Source organism: Narcine bancroftii, chromosome 7, assembly GCF_036971445.1.
Source record: "Narcine bancroftii isolate sNarBan1 chromosome 7, sNarBan1.hap1, whole genome shotgun sequence".
NCBI lineage: Eukaryota > Metazoa > Chordata > Chondrichthyes > Torpediniformes > Narcinidae > Narcine > Narcine bancroftii.
In genome coordinates, this window is record NC_091475.1 from 791,185 (window position 1) to 812,986 (window position 21,802).

Genomic DNA, 21,802 nt, shown 5'->3' on the forward strand with positions numbered 1-21,802 from the left:
ACTCAGCTGGAGAAACTCGGCGGGGCAAAACAAGACAAAAACACAACCAATGTTCATCAAGGTTTGGCAAAGTGGATATAAAATACTAGATAGTGATAGTCGGGTTTTGTGTTTGCATAAATCCTGCAAAATGAATATATTTTCGCACCATGTTGCACAAATGTGTTCCATTGGAGAGACATAATAAAAGCTCTATTTTGTTTAATTGTCAGGCGGCTACAGATCTGTCTGTGCCCAGGGGTTTCACATTGCAAGGACCCTTTCCACTCGGCGAGAAGTACCATGTCCATTCTCGCTCGTTGGTTCCACAACTGTCACACGATCCGCCAGAAATAGCCTAGGGATAAGAATTACAACACGGACATTTAGGATTCAATTAACACGAATGATTCCTAATAATGTCCCACACCGTCCCAATCGAGACAGCGTGGAGCACTAAACTTGCGGGGCAGACCCCCATATCAAAGTGACGGTGCCGCCTGATCGCGGGTTACTCCTTAATAATTTTCTTTGAATTGTAAAAATGTCAATTCTGCCTGCAGAAGCCGCTTCAACTCGGTTTACTTTGGGGCATTAACCTAATCTATTTTCCACGACCTCCTGGACCAGCTCGTCCCCCGTTTATGAGGGCCCTGGTGAAGAAGGGAGATGGCCGTGTGCGGGATACAGGGAACGGCAATGAAATAAAAAGTAAAACGGCGGAGAAGCTCAGCGGATGAAACAGTGTCCTTTATCGAGCAAAGATAAAGATACAGAACCAAAGGTTCAGACTTGAGCCCTTCAACAAGTCGCCCGCGCCTGCCTACATTTTACTCGTGAGTGAAGGGCTGAAATCCGAAGGGTTGGTTCTGTATATAAAAGGACACTGTTTGACCCGCTGACTTTCTCCAGCGTTGTGTTTTAACTTCAATCACGGTGTCTGCGGAACTTTCGTGTTTTACTATTACCGCAATGAAACGACAGGTGAAAGGACGCGACTGCGCCGGCCGTTTCCACTTGCGATGCTATGGATGTTCCTAGATTACCCTTGAACCTCAATTACTTCTGTAATTATTTTAATTACATCTGAGTGTATACACACAAAGTGAGCAGTACATCGCCTCTCGCTGGCAAGGAAAGCTTTGGGCGTGAGTTGGAAGTGTCCTGCTCCCGACAGGTTATTGAATGGCGGTGTAGGCTTAAAGGGCCAAATGGCCTCCTCCTACACCCATTTTTCAATGTTCGATCTCTTCGCTTTAACGTTGATTGGAACTAAGATATCTCTAAAGCTGCCGTGGCTTCAATCGAGATTGTTATTCCCTGGTCAATTCATTAGAAGAATATAACCCGTTCCTTGTCCACATTTATAAATGTTTAATCGTACGACAATGTTGGGAAGATGGAGTTTTTCAGCGAGGGGCTTTCTTTCCTGTCGTTATTTTTCGCCTGTGACAAGAAGCGCAGCCCCTTTTTATCGCATCAAGTGGAGGGAGGGACACGGCTGGGCTTGTATTTTAAAAAAAATCCAATTAACATTCCAATTTGTGTCGGCAAATTTCTGTCTGTGTTGGCAAATCTATGTGTCTGTCCTTGCCCCCCCTCACACACTCGCGAGCATGGAAATCATAAATAATTGAACAAGGTCGGTGAATTCCTCGACAGTGATCAGGAGATCTTTCCACCAAAGTCCTCTAAACAGACAACGCGAACAAATGTAAAATTAAGCGAACCACTCGTTAAAGCGTCTGCTTTTAAATTCAATATAAAACCTTCCTTGAAGGTTGACATCTCTTCTTCAACCTGCTGGGCGCTGTTTTTCTTCGACGATTTGCTCCTGGTCCGTTTTTGTGCGCACATTGTTTTAAAAACACACCAGCCTTCCTGGGCATTATTTCCATCTTGACCCTAAAGATTCTCGAGCAGAGGTCGAGGTTTACCTTTCCTGGGTTGACTGTGCGCAAAGCCCACGTTCACCGCTAATGTTGCAAACCCCTGCGGCTGCCCTACCCTCGTAGCTTCAGTCTTGCGTTCAAACCGTATGTCTCAGTAAAGGTATTGATCAGGCTCCGTTCTGCAGTTTTTCTCCAACACGACCTGGGGCAGCGTTGAAGCTTCAGAAGATTCATTTTCTATTCCCACAGTTGCTGGAGGAACTCAGCCGGTCTCGCTGCGACCATCTTCAAGGAGGGCCCGAAACGTCGGTGATATCTCCTATGAACGTTGCGAGACCGGTTGAGATCCTCCAGTCTGTTGTTACTAGAATCACAGCGTCTGTGGACTTGCGTGTTTCACCGTATTTTAGATTCTACCTGGTATTCAAGAAGGTGTGGGGCTTCAGTACTTTCAGTGTTGGAGTTTGGGATCAATAGTTGGATTTGGAAGTTTTATTAAAAGCTCTATTGCGCACCTCCAATTACGGAAAGTATTGTTTCGCTCCAGACCACAGGTCGGACAGAAACTGAAGCTGTTGAAATCGTGTGCGAACAGCAGAGAGCTGAAACGACTCAAAGGGTCAGGCAGAATCCATGGAGAGAAATGTTTCTCTCTGGATACTGCGTGACCCTCTGACTCCCTCCAGCTCCTCGTTCTTTGCCCCTGTAGAGCAGAACCTTTCAATCTGCTGATTTAAAACATGTAAACGTATTTGAACAGGCACCGTTTCACTTCTAGTTTTGCACAGAGGGGGAACAAGAACGATGGTGGTTTTTATAGGATTGAATCTGGTAATATTTGGATCAGTCTTGCATTTAAGGTCTTCAAAAGACTATTGTGCGTTTTCTGTGTGTTAAATTAGCAAAGGGTATTGAGCCACGGACAGTTTTGTAATTTTAAAATACACTAGAAGAATTGTATTGACACTTTCAGTATAATCTTTGCAGCATATTTGCCCTTAATGTATCATCTCTGCTACATAGTCATTTGAAAGCACTGTTCTATATTCGAACTCGCAAGTTTCGTAATTCTTCTTAAATATTAAGAAGAACTAGGCGTTAAATGAACGCAATATTTTAGAAAATGGAAGACGCATTTTCAGTAGAATCGGGTCATGTTGACTTGTTTTGACATCTTAGAGCTAACACACAGATCGAGTTTTGTACTTTGAATCATAATCTGAATGTAGTGTTTTAGATGAGATGGCATTGCTATTTCTGCAGAGTTGGAAAGAAAATGCATTTTGAATTTATCTGAACTTCAATGGGCTGGTGATGAAATTTCTGTCTCTCAGGCTGCCATTATTAGGTTCCTTGTAATTGTGAGTACAGTGATATAATTTGGGTGTAATATTTTAGGACAAAATGTAATATATATTGAAAATGCTGCACACTGGGTCTTACTGCAATCTATTTTAGATGAAAATGTAATTTGAGCAAAGGTCTCTCATGATGCAAGGGTATAACGGTTGAAAAGGTATCTATTTAACGGATGGTACTTGTGTATTTTGAATACTGAAGTTTTATAGTTTCACCTCAATAGATGTGTTTAATGTATTGAAATGGTTATGGTACAAGTTAATTAAGTTAATGTAATACAGCAGAACAATTTCAATGTAATACTTTGGAATAGGCTATGTTTTAATTTCCTTGCTATTAGAAATGCAGTGTTGTACATCTGTGTAAGAACATAGAAGAGGCAGTATTTTAATTGCATTGACTAATTGGCAATGGATGTATTGCATTCTGTAAATATGTTTCATTCACGAGACAACCTTCCAATACAAGTTATATAAGGATCTAGTGAAGTACAAATTATATTTTAATTTGATTGAAGTTTTGAAAAATTACTCCAAATCAGTGTGACATTTAAAAAAATTGCAAGAAAATTTTCCCAGGGAAGGTGGATTCCAGAAATCTTTGGAAAACTAATACGTAGAACTGTTGGAATAGAATCCTGTAGACTTTTGAAGCCCTTGAACTCACTCTTTCCCTTTATTCTTTCAACTTATCGACTGAACAGTATGAAGAACTGACAACAAAAATACAACTGGTGTAGAATACAGTCAATTACTATATTTCTTCACACATGCATATAATGAATTGCACTTTCCGAGCTTTTCTTAAAAATGTTCAATTGTGCTAAAGTGTACCAGAATAATACTATGAACAATATTTTGACAGCAATTTTATCGTTTTTTTAAATCTTTGAAATGATTTGAAGGAAATATTGATCAGATTCAGATTTATTGTCAGAGCACATACATGACATACACCCCTAAGATTCTTTTACCTGCGGGCAGGGGAGAATTACCACTTATTTGTAGTGCCAAAATATAACTGTACACAGCATATACATGTAAACAAGTAAAGAAATGTAAACAAACTGTGCAATACAGAGAGAATAAATCCATAAAGTACACAAGTAAGAGCCCTGAAACAAGTCCCTGATTGAGTTTGTTGTTGAGGAGTCTGATGGTGGAGGGGGAGCAGCTGTTCCTGAACCTGGGAGTGAGTCTTGTGGCACCGATATCTCTTTCCTGATGGTAGCAGTGAGAACAGAGCGTGTGCTGGGTGGGGTGAATCCTTGATGATTGCTGCTGTTCTCAGACAGCAGTGTTTCCCGTAGATGTTCTCAATGTTGGGGAGGGTTTTGCCTGTGATGTTCTGGGCTGTGTCTACAACCTTTTGCAGGGCTTTACACTCAGGGGTATTGGTGTCCCCATATCAGACTGTGATGCAGCCAGTCAGCACACTTTCCACCACACATCTGTAGAAATTTGCCAGGGTTGCTGGTGTCATCCCAAACTCCGCAAACTCCTAAGGAAATAGAGGCACTGATGTGCTTTCTTCATGATTCCTGGAGTAGAAACATGTTTGCATTGCAGAATCTAAATTCAATTCATGTCTTGGCTTTGATGAATATTGTCCAAATCCAAGTAATTGGGAAAGTGTTACAATCAATGAAAAAATATCATATATGCACTAAAAGATGTGGAAGTAAATTTTCCGTGTAACTGTAAAAATTTTGTATTTTGTTTTCTGTGTTTGTATTTTCTGTTAACCTTTAGTTTGGAAATTAGATATTTCAATTCCCATTGGGGTGGCATGTTTGGTATAGTGGTTGGCACAACACCTTAACAGGATGAGTGATTGGGACCGGGGTTCAAATCGGACACTGTCTGTAAGGAGGTTGTATTCTCCCTGTGTCTGCGTGGGTTTTCCCCAGAAGCTCTGGTTTTCTCCCACCACTCTAAATGTACTGGAGGTGAAGGTTAATTGGGTGTAAATTGGCCAGCACGGACTTGTGGATTGAAATGGCTTGTTACCGTGCTGTATGTCTACATTTAAAAAATTTAAATTTCTGATCAAAATATTAAAAACTAGAGAGCATTTGGCCAGTTTGTGTGCATGTAAGAATGTAAGCAATTTGTATGAAAATTGCTATTCTATGTTTTTTAATCCTTTCAGTTAGACAGATTTGTCTGCCTGATAGGAGCAATGGATATTGCAAAACTTTTCAATTCAATGTGCATCCATTAAACACTGTCTTTCCAATAGCAAGGAAATTAAATGAATCCCACCTCCCTAGCTTGTTATTGCATGGTGGCCCTGAAAAGTCCAACAGGGTTTCTTCTGACCCAAAAGAAAAAACAGTGACTTGAGCACTTTGTTGTGCATTCCTGATGGAGATTCATGTTGCTGTTAGACCATGTCAATTCTGGCACAGCTTACTTCTCATTCAATTGTGGGTTAAGGTTCCAGTTTTTAGGTGATGCTTCAGTCCATTATTAACAGGGTTAAAATATATTCTGTGAAAGAGTGCAGAAAAAATTTACAAGGATATTGCCTGGACTTGAGGAGCTGAGTTACTTGGAAAGGTTAAATAGGTTAGGACTTTATTGAGTGGAGTGTGGGAGAATGAGGTCTTCAACTTGATAGAGGTATAGAAAATTATGAGGGGTATAGATAGAGCAACTGCAAGCAGGTTTTTCCAGTGAGGTTGGGTGAAACAAGAATGAGCGGACCTGGGTTAAGGGTGAAAGATGAAATGTTTAAAGGGAATATTAGGGGATCTTCTTCACTCAGAGTTGTAAAATGTGTAACAAGCTGTCAGTGAAAATGATGGATGCAGTTTGATTTTGATGTTGCCAGGTTTCTTTCTACTGGATGGGAGGGATATGGAGGGCTATGGTCTGGGTGCAGGCCGATGGGACGAGGCAGAATACTAGTTTGCCATCGACTGGATGGGCTGTAGGGCCTGTTTCTGTGCTGTAGTGTTCTCTAGTTTTATGATGCTCTCCTTCCAATAAATCACTGAATGCCTCCGCTCAGTCAACATCACTAAGGACATTGTCTTATTGTTCTTTGTGAAAGTGCATGAATCTTAATTTTAACAATAGCCACACTTAACAATAATAATAATTGTTAAACACTCTTCAAGTGTTTAATTGTCTTCTTTTCTAAGATACCCCCTGACATCAGTGTTGGTCTATTTCTTGAATAATTTTTATGACAAAAATATGTAATTTTAACCTTCCTCACAGATAATAATATTTCAGACCATTTCTGATAGAACTTTGGAACATTTCATGAGCAGGAGGAAGGCCTTGTAACTTAATTCAACAAATGTACTTCTGTTCAAATTTGATTTTGAATGCAGTTGGTTTTCACTCTGAAGTTACTTAATGACCTGTCTTTTTGAAATAGATTAGTTTGCCTGGAGTCTCATCAGTGAACTTGTCCGAAACTTCCAGAGACTTAAAGCGGTTAATGAAAATTAACATTAAAAGCAACAGAAATGCTGCATAAACATAATGAGGAAAATTTAATTTAGCAACTATAATGATTTTCTATTGGGAAAAAGAAGAGCTGTTACGGCAGACTTTATTATTAACAAAAATTGTAAAATAAATATATTAATACTACTACATGGTGTTCATTTGCAGCTTAGCAGATTTGTCAACTAACATTTAAAAGGTGGGCAAAATTGTTCTGCCTCTTCCTACGTTAAAGGGAGTCCTTTTTATGCACAGTATAAAACCAGTAGCTGAACGACATTTTCTGAGCCTTGCTGTTCCTTCAGCTTTTGGTCCAAGTAACTGCAAATAGTCACTGGAATGTAGGAGACTGAAGCTCCTGACAAGAGAAGTCTGGAGAATGACTCTAAAAATACCTCGAATAAAAAGGTTAAAAGAAACCTAAAAATGTAGCAGTCCCAACACCCCTTCTTAAAAATGTGTTTCACATTTGTTTCTTTCAAAACTTCAGGCATTAATCCTGTTTCTAATAATCTCCTGAAGCTATGACAAGACCAATTTCCCTCACTATTTAAAAAATATATTTGTATTGGTCAATTCAGCTTTTGTACCTTGATTTCCTTCAACTCTCTTGTCCTAACAACCACTGCCCTATCTGTAATTTTCATTTCTTGTGGTTTCCTCTTCCTTTCTCCAATTTTGATGCTTTAATTCAATATATCCCAAAGTGCTTTCGTCCATGAAATGATTTTCAGATAACTTAGTGCAGCAGAATAATTCCAAAATTAGATAAACAATCAGGTCAACTATTTTGTGATCCTGTGATGCTGTTTGCAGATAAAGGTTGACCAAGCATTGGCAAATCTGTTAGATTTTCACAAAAGCTAAACATCTTTCTTACTATTCCTTAACATTTGAAAACCTTTTTCTAAGCATTCTTTTCCTTGATTCTAAATTTGATCATTTTAAAAAGAAAATAAATTTCCCACCTTTCCACATTGACTTTAGTTCTCTAGAAAATTATCTATCAACAGCACATTTATTTATTACACAGGGCCACATTTACACAGCCAGGTTGAAGAACCGCAATGGCTCTTCATAACCATGATGGAAAGTCCCCACCACCATTTCTTCTGAAACTGTATTCCCCGTATTATTTCGGTTCCATCCAAATTAAAGTTTTCTGTGTGTGTGCAGCTATTTATATGTTATTCATCAGTGGACACAGATCTAAAACTATTCATTCCTTTAATTCTAATAATTACCTGATCTTTTCATCCACCAAAATCTGCCTATTTTGTTAAAACACTAAGATTGTATATTTTTCAATTGCAGTCGAAACAAATCTTTCATTGCATGCATCTTCTTTTCTGAATATTGAACTGTTCAGTCCCTCAATAGAGCACCAAATTAAGTCTGATGAAATTCATATCATGTGTGAATAAATTTGTAAAGCAATTGTTCCATGCAACCATCCAACAGTTTATTGAGGATTATATATTCATCCATATGCTCTGCCTTTCCCTGAAAGATTGAAGTCACTCCAAAAAACTTCAACTGTTTCTGTCAATTTCTCTTATTTGTCCAGAAGCTGAGGGACTTTCCTCTTTCAAGTTGCCCATATGAGATCCCATTGTTTATTTTCTTACTTTCATACCTCTTATTTCTTTAAAAGGAAAGCACACAAACTGTATGGCCCTGTCAATGTGATCATTAAGTTATTCTCCCCTCCTCGCCAAACTCAATGAACTGTGTCCTGGTTCTTCTACTTCTTCATCTATCTGCCACAGTTTATACTAAACTGGCCACAAGACTAGAAAACGACTTTTAAAAAAAGCTCCTTGTTTTTGTTCCAAAGACCATACAATTTTCCTCCAATATCTCCCTCCCTTCTGTGCCATGTTAGATTGGATGGCCTTAATTTGGTCTGTTCCCATCTATCTCGTCATAGCCACCCACCCATACCTTTACCTTTGGGGTCTCCAAAGATCTGTACTTGTCCAGCCCCACTTTCTTCACCCATGTTGCTCCCAGAAACATCGTTCAAAAGCAGACGTTAGGTTTCAGAAAGTATTCTGACATTCACCTACACTTCCCTCCCCCCCATCACTCTCTCCCCACCCTCCCACCCCCCACTATTACCGCTGATTGATCACTCTTCTGGTTCAATGAAATTGTATCGTCAATTGCCGACTGATGGACACCATCTCACTGACATGTTGGGCATTCCAGACGGAATGAAATCCTGGAAGGACTGCGAGATAAACCTGCTCGGGAACTGTTGGGTGCCTCAAAGGCGCTCAAACAACGGGGTGAAAAGAGTGAACGTTTTGATGGTCGGGTGGGACATTGTGCGGCAAAGTCGGGGAGGGCACAAGAGTCTGGGAAACTGCGAAATTAATTCAACGAAATGCCAACGTGTTTTCCCAGAATTGCGGCGAGTAGGTCAACCTCGTCTTGGGCACGAGTGGTAGGTTTGATTGGAAAATAAAAGGGGTCGGTGACGTGTCACTGGTCGGAACCCAAACCTGCGGCTTCTCAAAGCGGTTACTCGTGTCATTAAGGGGTGAAGTCAGTACCAGAAGTGAAATATTAACGGGAAAAACATAGCGACGCCCGCAATCGGCTCCACCGTGCAATGCAAGGGGTGTTTTGTTTTACAGGATAGCAACGCGGGAGCTGAGCCATTCAATCGAGTATTTCATTTTAGCCCAGATTCTCAACACATTGCCTCCTTGCGATGTGAACTGGAGGGGGAAACACCCTGGAAAGTCAGGCGCCACTTTAAACCATGTGTCAACTTCACCGAGCAATTCCTGAGGTCATTACAGGGCAAGGTGAAGCAGGTGAGGACTGGACTTCCAGGAGCGGAGAAGAATGACGAGGAGGACAGACAGGTCGGCTTTTTCCCACTGAGGGTGGATGAGATGCAAAGCAGAGGACACAGTGCAAGGGGGGAACCTCTATCACGCAGAGAGCGGTGGGGCTGAGGTGGTGAATGCGGGCTCAATTTAAGAATGATTTGGACAGGGACATGGATGGGCGACGGACTGGGTGCAGGTCAGTGGGACTAGGCAGCAAAAAGGTTCAGCACAGAGTAGAGGGGCCGAGTGGGCCTGTTTCTATGCTGTAATGCTCCATGGTTGTAATGCATGGCAAAACGAAAACCGTGTTGGAATTCCAAACGCGTTTAACGCTCGCAGTTGCGGTTGGAACCACATTAAACAGCCTGAAATGGATCAGATAATCAATGCACATTTCGATAAGTTCTGAAAAGATCAACTGATATGAAGCGGCTCAGATGCAAGAGTATGGAAAGGTAGTTCTGGAAGATACGAACTCTTCGCTCGCCCTGCACCATTTCGGTCCAGTTCAGTAAAGGCGCGGGTTTCTCTCAGAGGCCGGATACAAAGGTGTAATGTTACCAGGTTGAAGAGTGTCCCCGCTGTCTCGAATAAATCTCAAAATAAATTGATGGATATCCAGGGCTAAAGCGGAGGAAATCTTCCACCGACAAATATCCTCCTTTCTCTCTTTCTCACGAGTTGTCGTCACGAAGCACAAGATCATTCAGGTCATTTTGCTTCAATGTATTGAAGTGCCCCCATGAACAGGAAATTCATTGTTTTGGGGCAGGTAGCATCACCATGGCCAATATTGCGCTAAATTACATTTTTTAACCTAATAAATAAATCAGTGCAAAAAGAAGCGAAAGTGAGGTCGTGTCTGTGGTTCATTGTCCAGAAATATGAGGGCGTAGGAGAAAAGGAAAAGGTTGTTCTTGTGCCGTTGGGTGCTCGTCTTCAGGCTCCTGCACCTCCTTCCTGATGGCAGCCGTTTGAAGAGGGCCTGGCCTGGGTCGTGATAAAATAATACCAAGTATTAAAGTAATACCAAGGTCCATCCCAGTTTGAGATACTCTGAAAGGGACCACTTCACTTTGCTTAAACTCCAGTCCAAAGACAAATATGGGGTTGGACCCCACAGAAATGGGCTCTTTGACCCACCGTTTGGTCCACAACCATTTTTTTACCCATCTACACTAATCCCATTTGCCTGTTGTGCCAGGTTGAAAATACACTTGCATTGTTCCTTGAATCACAGTGATATCAATCAGCAGAATATATTAGTCATATCTGATTTGTTAGTGACATTTGGATTTTTATGTTTATTGTTGGACTAACGTGCAGACCAGACTAATTGAGAAGGGAAAATTTCGTTCCCCAAAGGACATCAGTGAATCTCTTACATTTTTATGACAATCCTTCACAGCCATGAATGAGCAGATTTATCAAAGTCAATTTGCAGCAAGGCAGGAACTTGCAAGCTCTGGGTATTCGTCCATTCCAAAATATATCAACTAAAAATCAATGTGGAACCAATCTCAAGGACTTGAATTCAAGAACTGTCTCTCCTATATTCTTAATGCTGTTCCTGCATCTGAACACACAAACACGTCGAACACCAAACTAGGCAGCTGGAAGATTTGAACTTGGAGTCAGAAGACATGAACTAGAGTTGTGACGTATCAATCTGAGATCCTTGCTGCAATGTAACAAGAGTGGAACAGGATTGTCACCAGGTGCTGCATTTGGTGGAGCTGTAAAATGTTGTGGTTCAACCCAATTTTATTTTCTGGCAATGTATTTTGAGAACCTAAACCTACAATTATTGTAGAATAATAAATGTCAATCAAATTTCACAGTTATCTTTTAACTGTTGGTCAAATTCTAGAAAAGTTCATTCTCTGCTGCCATGAATTTATTTATGGTACATGGTATAAAAATACTTCTATGTACAGATTTTAATGTCCTTGCTGGATTGCGAAGAAGTCCTTCTGTGGTTAAAGGTGTCTGAGATGATATTCAGCATTGTGTAGATGAATGGTCATTTCAAACAGATCTCCAATGAATTAGCTGAATTCTTATTGGTAATAATGGAGCCCACAGCATTTAGAAGCCAGTCCAGTCTGCCCCTGCAAGTCCTTGTGTCAAGTACTTCCTCTGGGGAAGTGCTCTAAATGGTCCCCAAGGTCAATTTGAGGCTAATTATTGTTGTTCTTGGGAGTTTTTGGAATATAGCAGCTGCTTGGCTCAAGCTTCTAAGTTCTCGGCCTCCATCACTGAAAAAAGCAACAGAAAAAATAATTAGATTCCATTTGAAAAAGATGTTCACTTTCTTTGTTTACAAGATTGCATGATTCCCAGTCTGTGAATTCTGGATAACAAATTTAGATTAGATCTGATGCTGTCAAAAGTTTTTCATAAAAGGATATGACCTTGAAACAGAATGGTATGGAGGATTAAAAGGTTGGAGGACATTTAAAGGAAAATGTCGGTAAATAAAATGGTGGAATAGCGCAGAAAATGGTCACCAGCAGGTCTAGTGACCTGGTGAAGAAAATGATATTTTCAGAATGAATGATGTTTTAATGTTTATCAGAGCAGCTGCTTTTAGACAGAACAAGTTAAGTTTGTGGTAATAAAGGGATAATTAATTTATGATACACACACAAAATGGTTTCCTGGATCCATAGGTTGAGGAATGAACTCGTGTAAAAGTTGCTTAAAGTCTCATTTTGTGCAGTTACAGGTTGTGCTTTCAAGGAACCCCAGACCTTCTCTGTACTGATTGGAATGGCATTGATCCCTCTCTCCGTATTTTTTTTCATTTTCAAATAGTTTCCTTTTAAACCACTTTCACAGCCTGCAACCTCTCAACGCTTCATGTGTTCAGCCTGAAAATGCACTGCTCTTGTGTTACAACTCCTTGACAGCTCCGTGGAGGTCAGGTGGACCCAGCTCATGGAGAGTAGCAGTTCCCCTCTCATACCTTTAGCCTGGGTCTCATCCCGTTCCATGACTTCAAACATGGAGAAGGTTTTTCTTAAATTTGACTTGTGATTTTGCTTCCTCAAATCTTGTGTAGCCAATGCATCCATTATTTGGGTATGGTAGCATTGTGTTCGTGTTACAGGAATGGTAATCCACCGTTCACTTGAAGCAGGAGAATGTTAGTCTTACTGACAGAAGCAACTACATGTAATTTGAAATCAAATGAATAAATAAGAGTTAAATTGTTATTTAAAAGATTACTCGTGTCTGTTATAATGAAAAGCTGCTGCTCTTATCCTTACTGACTCAGACGATGTTATGGTTGCATATCCTGTCAACTGTCCTCATTTGGTAACATTTTTGCTTCTGATTCAGAAGGTCTAAGTTGAACCCATTCCATAGATCTGAGTCAAAAACCTAGCCTTAGTTGAGATAGAGCAACACTGTCGGAGGCGCTGATTTGCAGTTGCGATATTGAACTAAAGCAAGGTCTGCTCTGTCAAATAAAAGATTCCATGGCATTATTTCGAGCAGCAGCAAGTGGCATTTCCTTGCTGTCCTGGTCAATATTTATACATCATCCAGCAGGGAAAAAAAAATAGCTTATTTGGTCACATCCACATTGTTGGTTGCTATATTTTCTCCATCGCATCAATTAATTTATTTCAGAAGTATTTCTCTGGGTGTAAAGCAATTTGGGTGCTGAAAATCTCTCAGTAATTCTTTTTTACTTGAATTCTACCTGATGTCTGTGCTCTGAAATGGCTAAGCAGTGAATCTAGTTGTGTTAAGAAGTTGTCTCACGATGATTTTATCGAGGTAATTAATAACAATCTTAACTTTGCTGCCATCCTCTGAATAAATATCTTTTAATTGTCGTTACAAATAGTAGGCATTTAATATCTGAAGATGACATCATTGTTCTGTGGATAACAAAACCACCAACTGAATGAAGGTTTACATTGGTTTCGATTAAAATGAGAGCAGTGTTATTTAACTGAATTTAAGTAAAATAAAAACGACATATTCCTTTTCTCCCAGCTTTATAACTTACCTGATAAATGACGAATAATTATTTCATAAATGTGTATACTGTACACTGTTCCTTCTGTACAATTAACTTAATGCTATACATGTAAAAACTTGAAACTAGAATGTTTATAGTTGAAGGAACAAATAACTTCAGAATTGACATCTAATATAGTTTCTGAGCAGGCAAGAGGAAAGTTAGTAATGCTTTCTGCTGCTATTCATTAACCAGTAATGTCCACATTCAGGTCAAAAATAAGAGCTTAAATGCAAAGCCCCCTTTCATTATATCCCCTGACGCCATTCATTAATTCATTTACTAGCTTCACTTGTTAAAATGTCCACAGTACATATAAACAGTGGAACTACTCCTCAATCAATATTGTGTTCAGGGAAGAATGAGGGAAATGATAAAACAGTTGAGGGATAAACCCATGATGAAAACATAGAGTTGTCTTCAAGGTTTTCTGCCGAAATAAATGATAATTAATACAATTCAATCCTACAGTACTTGTTTGAATCTCTTAGTTCCTTTTTGTGCAGTACACTACGGATTAGTAGATGCCTCTGGATTCCAAGAGAGATTATAGGTAACACAAATACAAAGCAGAACAGTGAACTGACTGGATCTTGGATAATTTAGTCAACTTTTGCTCCATGTCCTAAGGCAGAGTATTGTTCACATTGGAAATTGCTTCCATGACATCCTGAGGTCACATTGTTGTTCAACCCAAAGATGATTTTTAAATAATGTAATGTGAACAGGACCTTCCAGCAGCTTTGTTTCTGCCCTTCAGGCTATATCCCACCTGGCAGCTGGAATGAAAACTAATGAAATTGTGAAAGGATTTTGGGCAGGGAAGCCATATGTCGTAGGAATCTGTGACTCAAACCAGTTGCTCCATTCAATACTACATACGTCCTTCTTAAGCTAACATAAATTATGACAGAGTTTAAGAAATGAGCTGCTGCCTGCTGGTTTCATGCAGTTTCTGACATTTTAATTTGTCATATTTTATTCCATCACCTCACATCCAGGGGAATCACTGACAAAAGTGAGAACATAAATGTTGATGTTGGTAACTTGGATCCATTTTTTTGGGGGGGAGCAGCTTTCTTTGATTTTTTTTCCCCCTTTACTCATTTGAGCATTCCTACCGTATGAGCAATTCAGAACCCAGGATGCGAGTTTCCACCAATGCCGCAAGAATGTCAAACGTGGAAACGTCCTCCAGCTTAATATTTCCTGCCTCTTCCATCTGGGGAAAATACAGACTCTTTCTCTATAGCTTGCAGAATGATAAACATTTCCATTCCGTGTTGATTGAAATCTTTGGAATAAAAAAAATCGAACCTGTAACGTTTAAAAAAAAAACTCTTCTCATGCCACAGGAAATTTAAACATGAGTGGAGAAGTGGCCAGGTTTGTAGAGTTGTAATGACAAAGAAACTAAATACAGTTGCCCTCACTACACCGGGGAATGGACAACAGCTTTGAGATTTCTATGCATGTATGGTTTAATGTAGAAATCTGGAAGTATCTGTTAATGATTTCAGTGTTTCTCTGCAGTTCTGTAACATTTTTCTGCATAATCAAGAGAAACCTGCTTAACACATTTTGTATAAATGGCATGAAGAACTGTTGAAAGGGAAAATAGATACACCAATTTTGAAACATATACTTTAAGTATGGAATGGAATCCATGTAGAAAGAGGAATGAAGAATTACTAAATAGCCACATGTTATTAAAGCAAATCCTTTAATTCCTTTTACAGTTAATAATTCATTTTTTGATATTCGATATAACTGTGGAATAAAAAGGATAAAGGATGGTCTTTTGGGTTCTGTTTTTTTTTACTTTTGACCAATTGAAAGATAAGTATAATATACCAGATAATACTATTTTTTTCTTATTATCAACTTAAATCATATTTAAAAAGAAAGTTAGGACTGAATTTTGATTACCTGAACAAAGTCAATTTGAATATTTAATAACTGATGCGTTAGTCAAAAGATTTATTTTTAATATGTATATAAGATTGCAAGAGACTACACAGAGAAAAGATCTATTCAAATTCAAGAAGAAGTAGGGTCCAAATTATGTCATGAAAGTGTAACCAACACAATTAATGTCAGATATCAAATGGTACAATTTAATTTTTTACATCAATTATATTATACTGCACATAAATTACACGGACTTGATTCAAACTGCTCTGATCAGTGTTTTAGATGTTTGAGGAACCTTTTTACATGCAGTTTGGCAGTGTGAAAAGGTAGAAAAATTACGGACAAGCACTGTATTTGTTATTGATTTTCAAAAGAAAAGAGAAACCTGCTTAGTGGCAGAAATATTTCTAGAACTTTCTGTTCTAAACTATCCTATAAAATTCCTATTTTATTTTCTGTAAAATTTTTGAAGTCAGCTGATGGGACTTTCTATTCTTATTTGTTTGTCATGAATGTTCAGTGATTCACTATGATTTTCAAGCCAACTTTATTTATCGTACATACCATGCTCGCACAGTAGGATGAGAGAGCCTTTCTCCAGGACCATGGAGCATATTTACATAGATGTATGTTAGGAAAGCTGTGAACAAATTAAAATATTAAGGTATGAAGAAGTATACACTGAAAGCCCATGGTGGACTACCCACATCTGTAATGGGAGTTCAGGAGCCTGATGGCTTGAGGAAAAAAGCTGTTTCCCCACTCTGGATGTAAGGTCCTGCCAGATGGCAGAAGGGAGAACAGTTTACATGTGGGATGTGTGGAGTCTTTCACAATGTTTATTGCTTTCCGCCTGCATCGAATGTTGTAGATGTCCTTCATGCTAGGAAGAGGTTCCCCAGTGGTCTTTTCCATTGACTTCACTATCCTCTGCAGGGGCTTGCGGTCCAAGGTGGTGATACAGTTGCACAGGATGCTCTCAATGCATCCTCTGTAGAATGGAGTGAGGATGGAAGGTGGGAGATGAACTTTCCTCAGCCTTCGCAGGAAGTAAAGGTGCTGCTGGGCTTTCTTGGCTGTGGAGCTGGTGTTAAAGGACCAGGAGGAATTCTCCACCAAGTGATATTCCTGATGACCTCAATCGTAAATGATCAGTGAGGCGTGGACCCACCCTCCCTCCCCCCACCGAGGCCCTCCTGAAGTCGACAACCATCTCTTTTCTTTTATTAACATTCAGACACAGGTTGTTTGCTCTGCACCAGTCCGTTAGTGTCTGCATTTCGTCTCTACTGATAAGGCCCACCACGGTCTGTCGTCAGCAAACTTGATGATGTGGTTTGAGCTGTGTTTAGCTGCACAGTCATGGGTCAGCAGTGTGAAGAGCAGCGGACTAACCACGCAGTCTTGGGGGGGCCCCCGTGCTCAGTGTGATGGTCTTGAAGATGCTGTAACCGATCCAGACGGCCTGAGGTCTCCCCGTTAGGAAGTCAGGAATCCAAATACAGTGGGCGGGGTTTAGACCCAGCAGGACCAACTTCCCAATCAGGTACTGAACTGAATTTGAAACTGAACACAAAATGGAGGCCAATATCTTTTGAGATTTGTGGGCTTGATGTGGATTGTTAGATGTATAAATAACTTAAATAGAGGGATATTATGGGTGTGGAGCAATACATACATGTCAGTGAGCTACAGGATTGTAATTCAATTGAATATCTCTGAAAATGTCATAAGCAATGAAAGAGCCTCAGGCACTGTATAAATCTCAATAGGATTTTACAGCTCATTTAGTACATGCCAGATGTTTGATACTTTATATATTTAGTCTGGGAATACAATGCAACCATTAAATGGTTGTTAAATAGCCTATAGGTAATGCTCTCCTCATCCACCTCCTGCCCCTTATTAACATGCCCATGATCTCAGTGTCAGTCTTCAATACTCAGATCTCCTTCATCTCCACTTCTTTTGACACCTTAAATGCTTTTTATATTGTCAGACAGCTCAACACCTAGGATGAGCAGGAATCTCTTCCAACTAATTCTTGGGGATTCGGAAGCAATTGTCTTCAGACCCAGACATTGTGCCTAACAACTGCCCGAGGCTGGATAAATTGTTCATATCCTTTTTGATCTAAAGAGCAACTACAGCCATATACCATACATCCAAAGATTGGTTATTTCCATCACACGGCTATCCCCCTGACCTGGGTCCTGTCTGATCAGCTTCTGAAATTGCCTCTTGGGACTTTGTCACATTGGGTCTTCACTATTCCAGCACATTCTCAACTTGTTGATCTTATTCCAACCAGAATAAAATGAAGTCAACACAGACTCTGCGGCCATGGCCACACACTCACTCCCCACCTTGTGTTGTTCTGAAAACACAGAAATGCTGAAGGAACTCAGCAGGTCGTGAACAGTCCACAGGGGGTAAAGATACACCAGTGACTTTACGGACCTGAGTTCTTCTTCGAAGTATGAGTTATAAAGCAGGCAACCACCTGAATTCATATTCACACCTTGAAGACTGACTCAGGCCTGAAATGCCAGTCCTATATCGTTCCCTCCCATGGATGTAGTGAGACCTGCTGAGTTCCTCCAGTAGTTTTTTGGATTACAATGTCTCCAGACTTTCATGTTTCACTTATTGTTCTGATTCACTTCAGAAGAGCTCCAATTTTGACATTTTTCCTGGTTTTTAGAGCCCTCCCCAGGCCCAGGCCTCATCACACCATATCTTTATAATCACTTCTGGCCTGAGAACTGCATCCTCCCTCCCCCGTCAGAAATAACTGCATTCCTCAAATTTTCTTGATTATCCAGGATTTAATTGCCCTTTTCCACATCTGGCCACCCATTCACTGCTTTAGAATTTCCACCTGAGAACTGTTTCTGTTAGTAACACCAACCAATCAGACCTGATACCTCACAAGATAAAGAAACAGAAGTAGGCCATTCAGCCCATCAAGTCTGCTCCACAAATCCATCCTGAGCTAAACTGTCCTCACATCTAGTTCCAATTTCTGGTCTTTTCCCCATATCCCTTGATACCCTGACTAATTAGATACCTATCAATCTCCCAGTGACAACATTTGATAACAGATCTGTAACATATATCAGTAAGCAATATAAATTGCTTTAGGATATTTTACCATTTAAAGTCATTCTATTGTTGCAGGATGTGGTTGTTTTAACTGGAATGTAACAAATTCGTATGAAAAAACATTATAAAAGTGCAAAACCTGATTGCATAAGTCGAGAGTTGTGAGCTCACAGGAAGGAGAAAAGGTCAACAGTAAATTATGGAAACTATACCACAAGCAATGTATTATTAATGTAATTTAACATCATAAAATATAATATATTCTTAAAATTATAATTAATTTTACAAAAATACAATATTTAGTTTTATTTTCAGAGATACAGCCCACAAGCCCCCACCACCCAATTACACCATGTGACCACTTAACTTTCTAACCATGTACGTTCGCTTTTGGAATGTGGGAAGAAAGCAGAGGAAACCCATGTGGACATGGGTAGAACGTACCTATTCCTCACAGACAGCGCTGCATTGGAACCGGGTCTCTAGAACTGTATTGGTGGTGTGGTAACCGCTACACTAACCACGTCACCCTAATATTTTCAGATTGTTTTCTTTGCTCAGCCATTTAAAATAATTCTCATTAAATTTGACCATGTGGCCCAGATACAAAGTTCCTCTTTTCCTCCATGATAGCTGTCACTTATTGACATCATCCCTGAACTTGGTGTCAGGTTCCATTGGTATGCAAATGACATTCAACTCTTCCTCACTGCCACTTCCCTTGAGATCTCACTGTCTCCATATTGCCAGATTGTCCAACATGCAGTGCTAATCTGAAATAATAAATAGGTCAATGTTTGATGAGATGTTGTTTAGGTTGTTAGTTATGGTTGGAACAGTAAAATACACATACAACATGACCCAGTCCTCATCAAGGACTCAGTAGTGGAGAGGGTCAAGACCTTCAAATCCCTGGGCGTCAACATCTCTGAGGATCTGTCCTGGAGTCTCCATGCAATCACAAAGAAGGCTCACCAGCGGCTATACTTTGTGAGGTGTCTGAGGAGATTTGGTATGTCACAGAAGACTCATGTAAACTTCTACAAGTGTATCATGGAGAGCATTCTGGCTGGTTGCATCACTGCCTGGTATGGAGGTGCCAACTCTCAGGACAAGAATAAAGTCCAGAGGGTTGTTAACTCGGCCTTCAACATCACAGGCACCAGACTTAACTCCCTCGAGGACATCTACATGAGGTGGTGTCTTAATAAAGCAGCCTCTATCCTCAAAGACCCCCACCACGGTCCTCTTCACTCTGTTACCATCAGGGAAAAGGTACAGGAGCCCAAAGACGAACACTCAGCAACACAAGGACAGCTTCTTCCCCGCTGCCACCAGATTCCTGAATGATCAACGAACCACAGATTCTGCCTGACTTTTCTTGGACGACAATTTTTATTATTTTTATATTTATTGTTGTAAGATGGTTGTAATATGAATGTTTACACTTTCACCAAAATTTCATGTCTTGTTCATGACAATAAATCCTGATTCTGATTCTGGATAAATCATATTAACTTCCTGTGCACGAAATGTTGAACCCATGTCGTATGGTGGCAATATTCCATAGTTCTGCATTTAAGTTCTATCATTTTTGTCTGAGTGTGGGGTTGTCTGATAGTTTATTTTACATAGCATTCTATTTGTCATTGTGACCCTATTCCTATTTATCACTTTTTAAATTCTTTTGGCAACAAAAAAAAACAACATTTTTTTCCTATTTCCCAACCTACAACCTTTAACTGTGGTTAAATTAAAAGTAACTGTAAGACAAATGGTTATAGATGTGAGGTAAGGAAGAATTGGATTGATGTGGGATAGGTTTACATAGGTCGGCACAACATTGTGGCCGAATGGCCCGTAATGTGCTGTTCTGTTCGATGGAACGGCAGCCAAGAATCTCTGTGCATTTTCTGACCTTGATTCGATCTACTCCCAACTGCTCCAATGTCTATTTCATGCCCATCTTATCAAATTTCTGTCCCTGTCCCACCTATCTAGTTGTGAACATTTCTACCATATAACCATTTACAGCACGGAAACAGGCCATGTCGGCCCTGCAAGTCCATACTGGTCCTTAGGATTACATCTCCAAGGAACACCAAATTCTCATTTTGTATAAGATGTGAATTCTTCATTCACATCCTCTGTTTCTTCAGTCATATCTGCCAAATTGATTGCTCAGAGTATTCTGTAGTCTTTCCTGAATCTACTACCTAACATTGATTGCCACTGACATTTTTCCACCGTTTCAACAGATACAGGAAAAGCAGGGATTGTGAGCTGATTAAGAAAATCTGAGTAAAATAACCTACCATGATTTTTGGTCATTTCTACTATTCCTTTGCAAGGTCCACATTGTTCCAATAAATAGTTATAGCCCTGTAATCTGCTTAATTGGTCATCAAACAATTAAACATACACCTCAATTCTCAACATTCTATTTAACAGTTGCACTGTTTTCAGGTGCTGCGTCTCTGATGTATGAAATACCCTCTTTTTCAATGCTATACTCTCTCTGTTCTGTGATACACCCTTTTCTAATGTACAGCCTCTCTGTTCTCAGATACCCTCTCTATTCAATATTTGTTTACAGGTGTTGCACAACCATTACCAGGTTAATATTTTATAGAAAGTAACTTTAATTTTCAAGTGTGCCCTATTGATAGAAATAAAATGTTAATTCGTGATAACCGTGGTCCATAAGTTATAGCTACATTCCATGATTAAAGCATTTGCTTTTTGCTTCCTACAAAATAGACTCAGATTCAAATAATTCAATTTGATGAAACCATCGGCCATGAGTCTCTTAATCTGTTCACAATAAACGCAATCCAGGAACATAACGTACTTTGGGACTGATAGTTTTTCTGTACACTATTTTGTGCAAAAAGAGTTATTTTCAAATGTTTGATGTCCCAGCGTGATCGACTTGCACAAGGGAAAAGGGACACCAGGATGTAAATGGATATTAGGGTATAAATAATCATTTCAGAAAAGTCCTGAAAATACACTTCAGGCACCATGAAGAAAGAAACAAATTAGTGTTTCAGGTGGGAAACTTGAATCAGAATTAGTAGTTAAAAATCAGACATTATCTGGGGTGGGAAAGGAGTCGTCTCAATGAAAAGTCAATACTTTCCTCCCCTCCTCACAGAAGCTGCTCGACTGGTTGAGTTTCTCCGGCAGTTTTTTTTCCCCTGAACTGAGCAT

At 39.7% G+C, this 21,802-nt stretch overlaps 1 protein-coding gene across 4 annotated transcripts in view; it reads left to right on the forward strand.

The window, feature by feature from the left end:
• Positions 1-21,802, forward strand: part of tbx15 (T-box transcription factor 15) — a 94,155-nt gene that overhangs the window by 14,240 nt on the left and 58,113 nt on the right. The gene's annotated exons all lie outside the window — the stretch shown is intronic.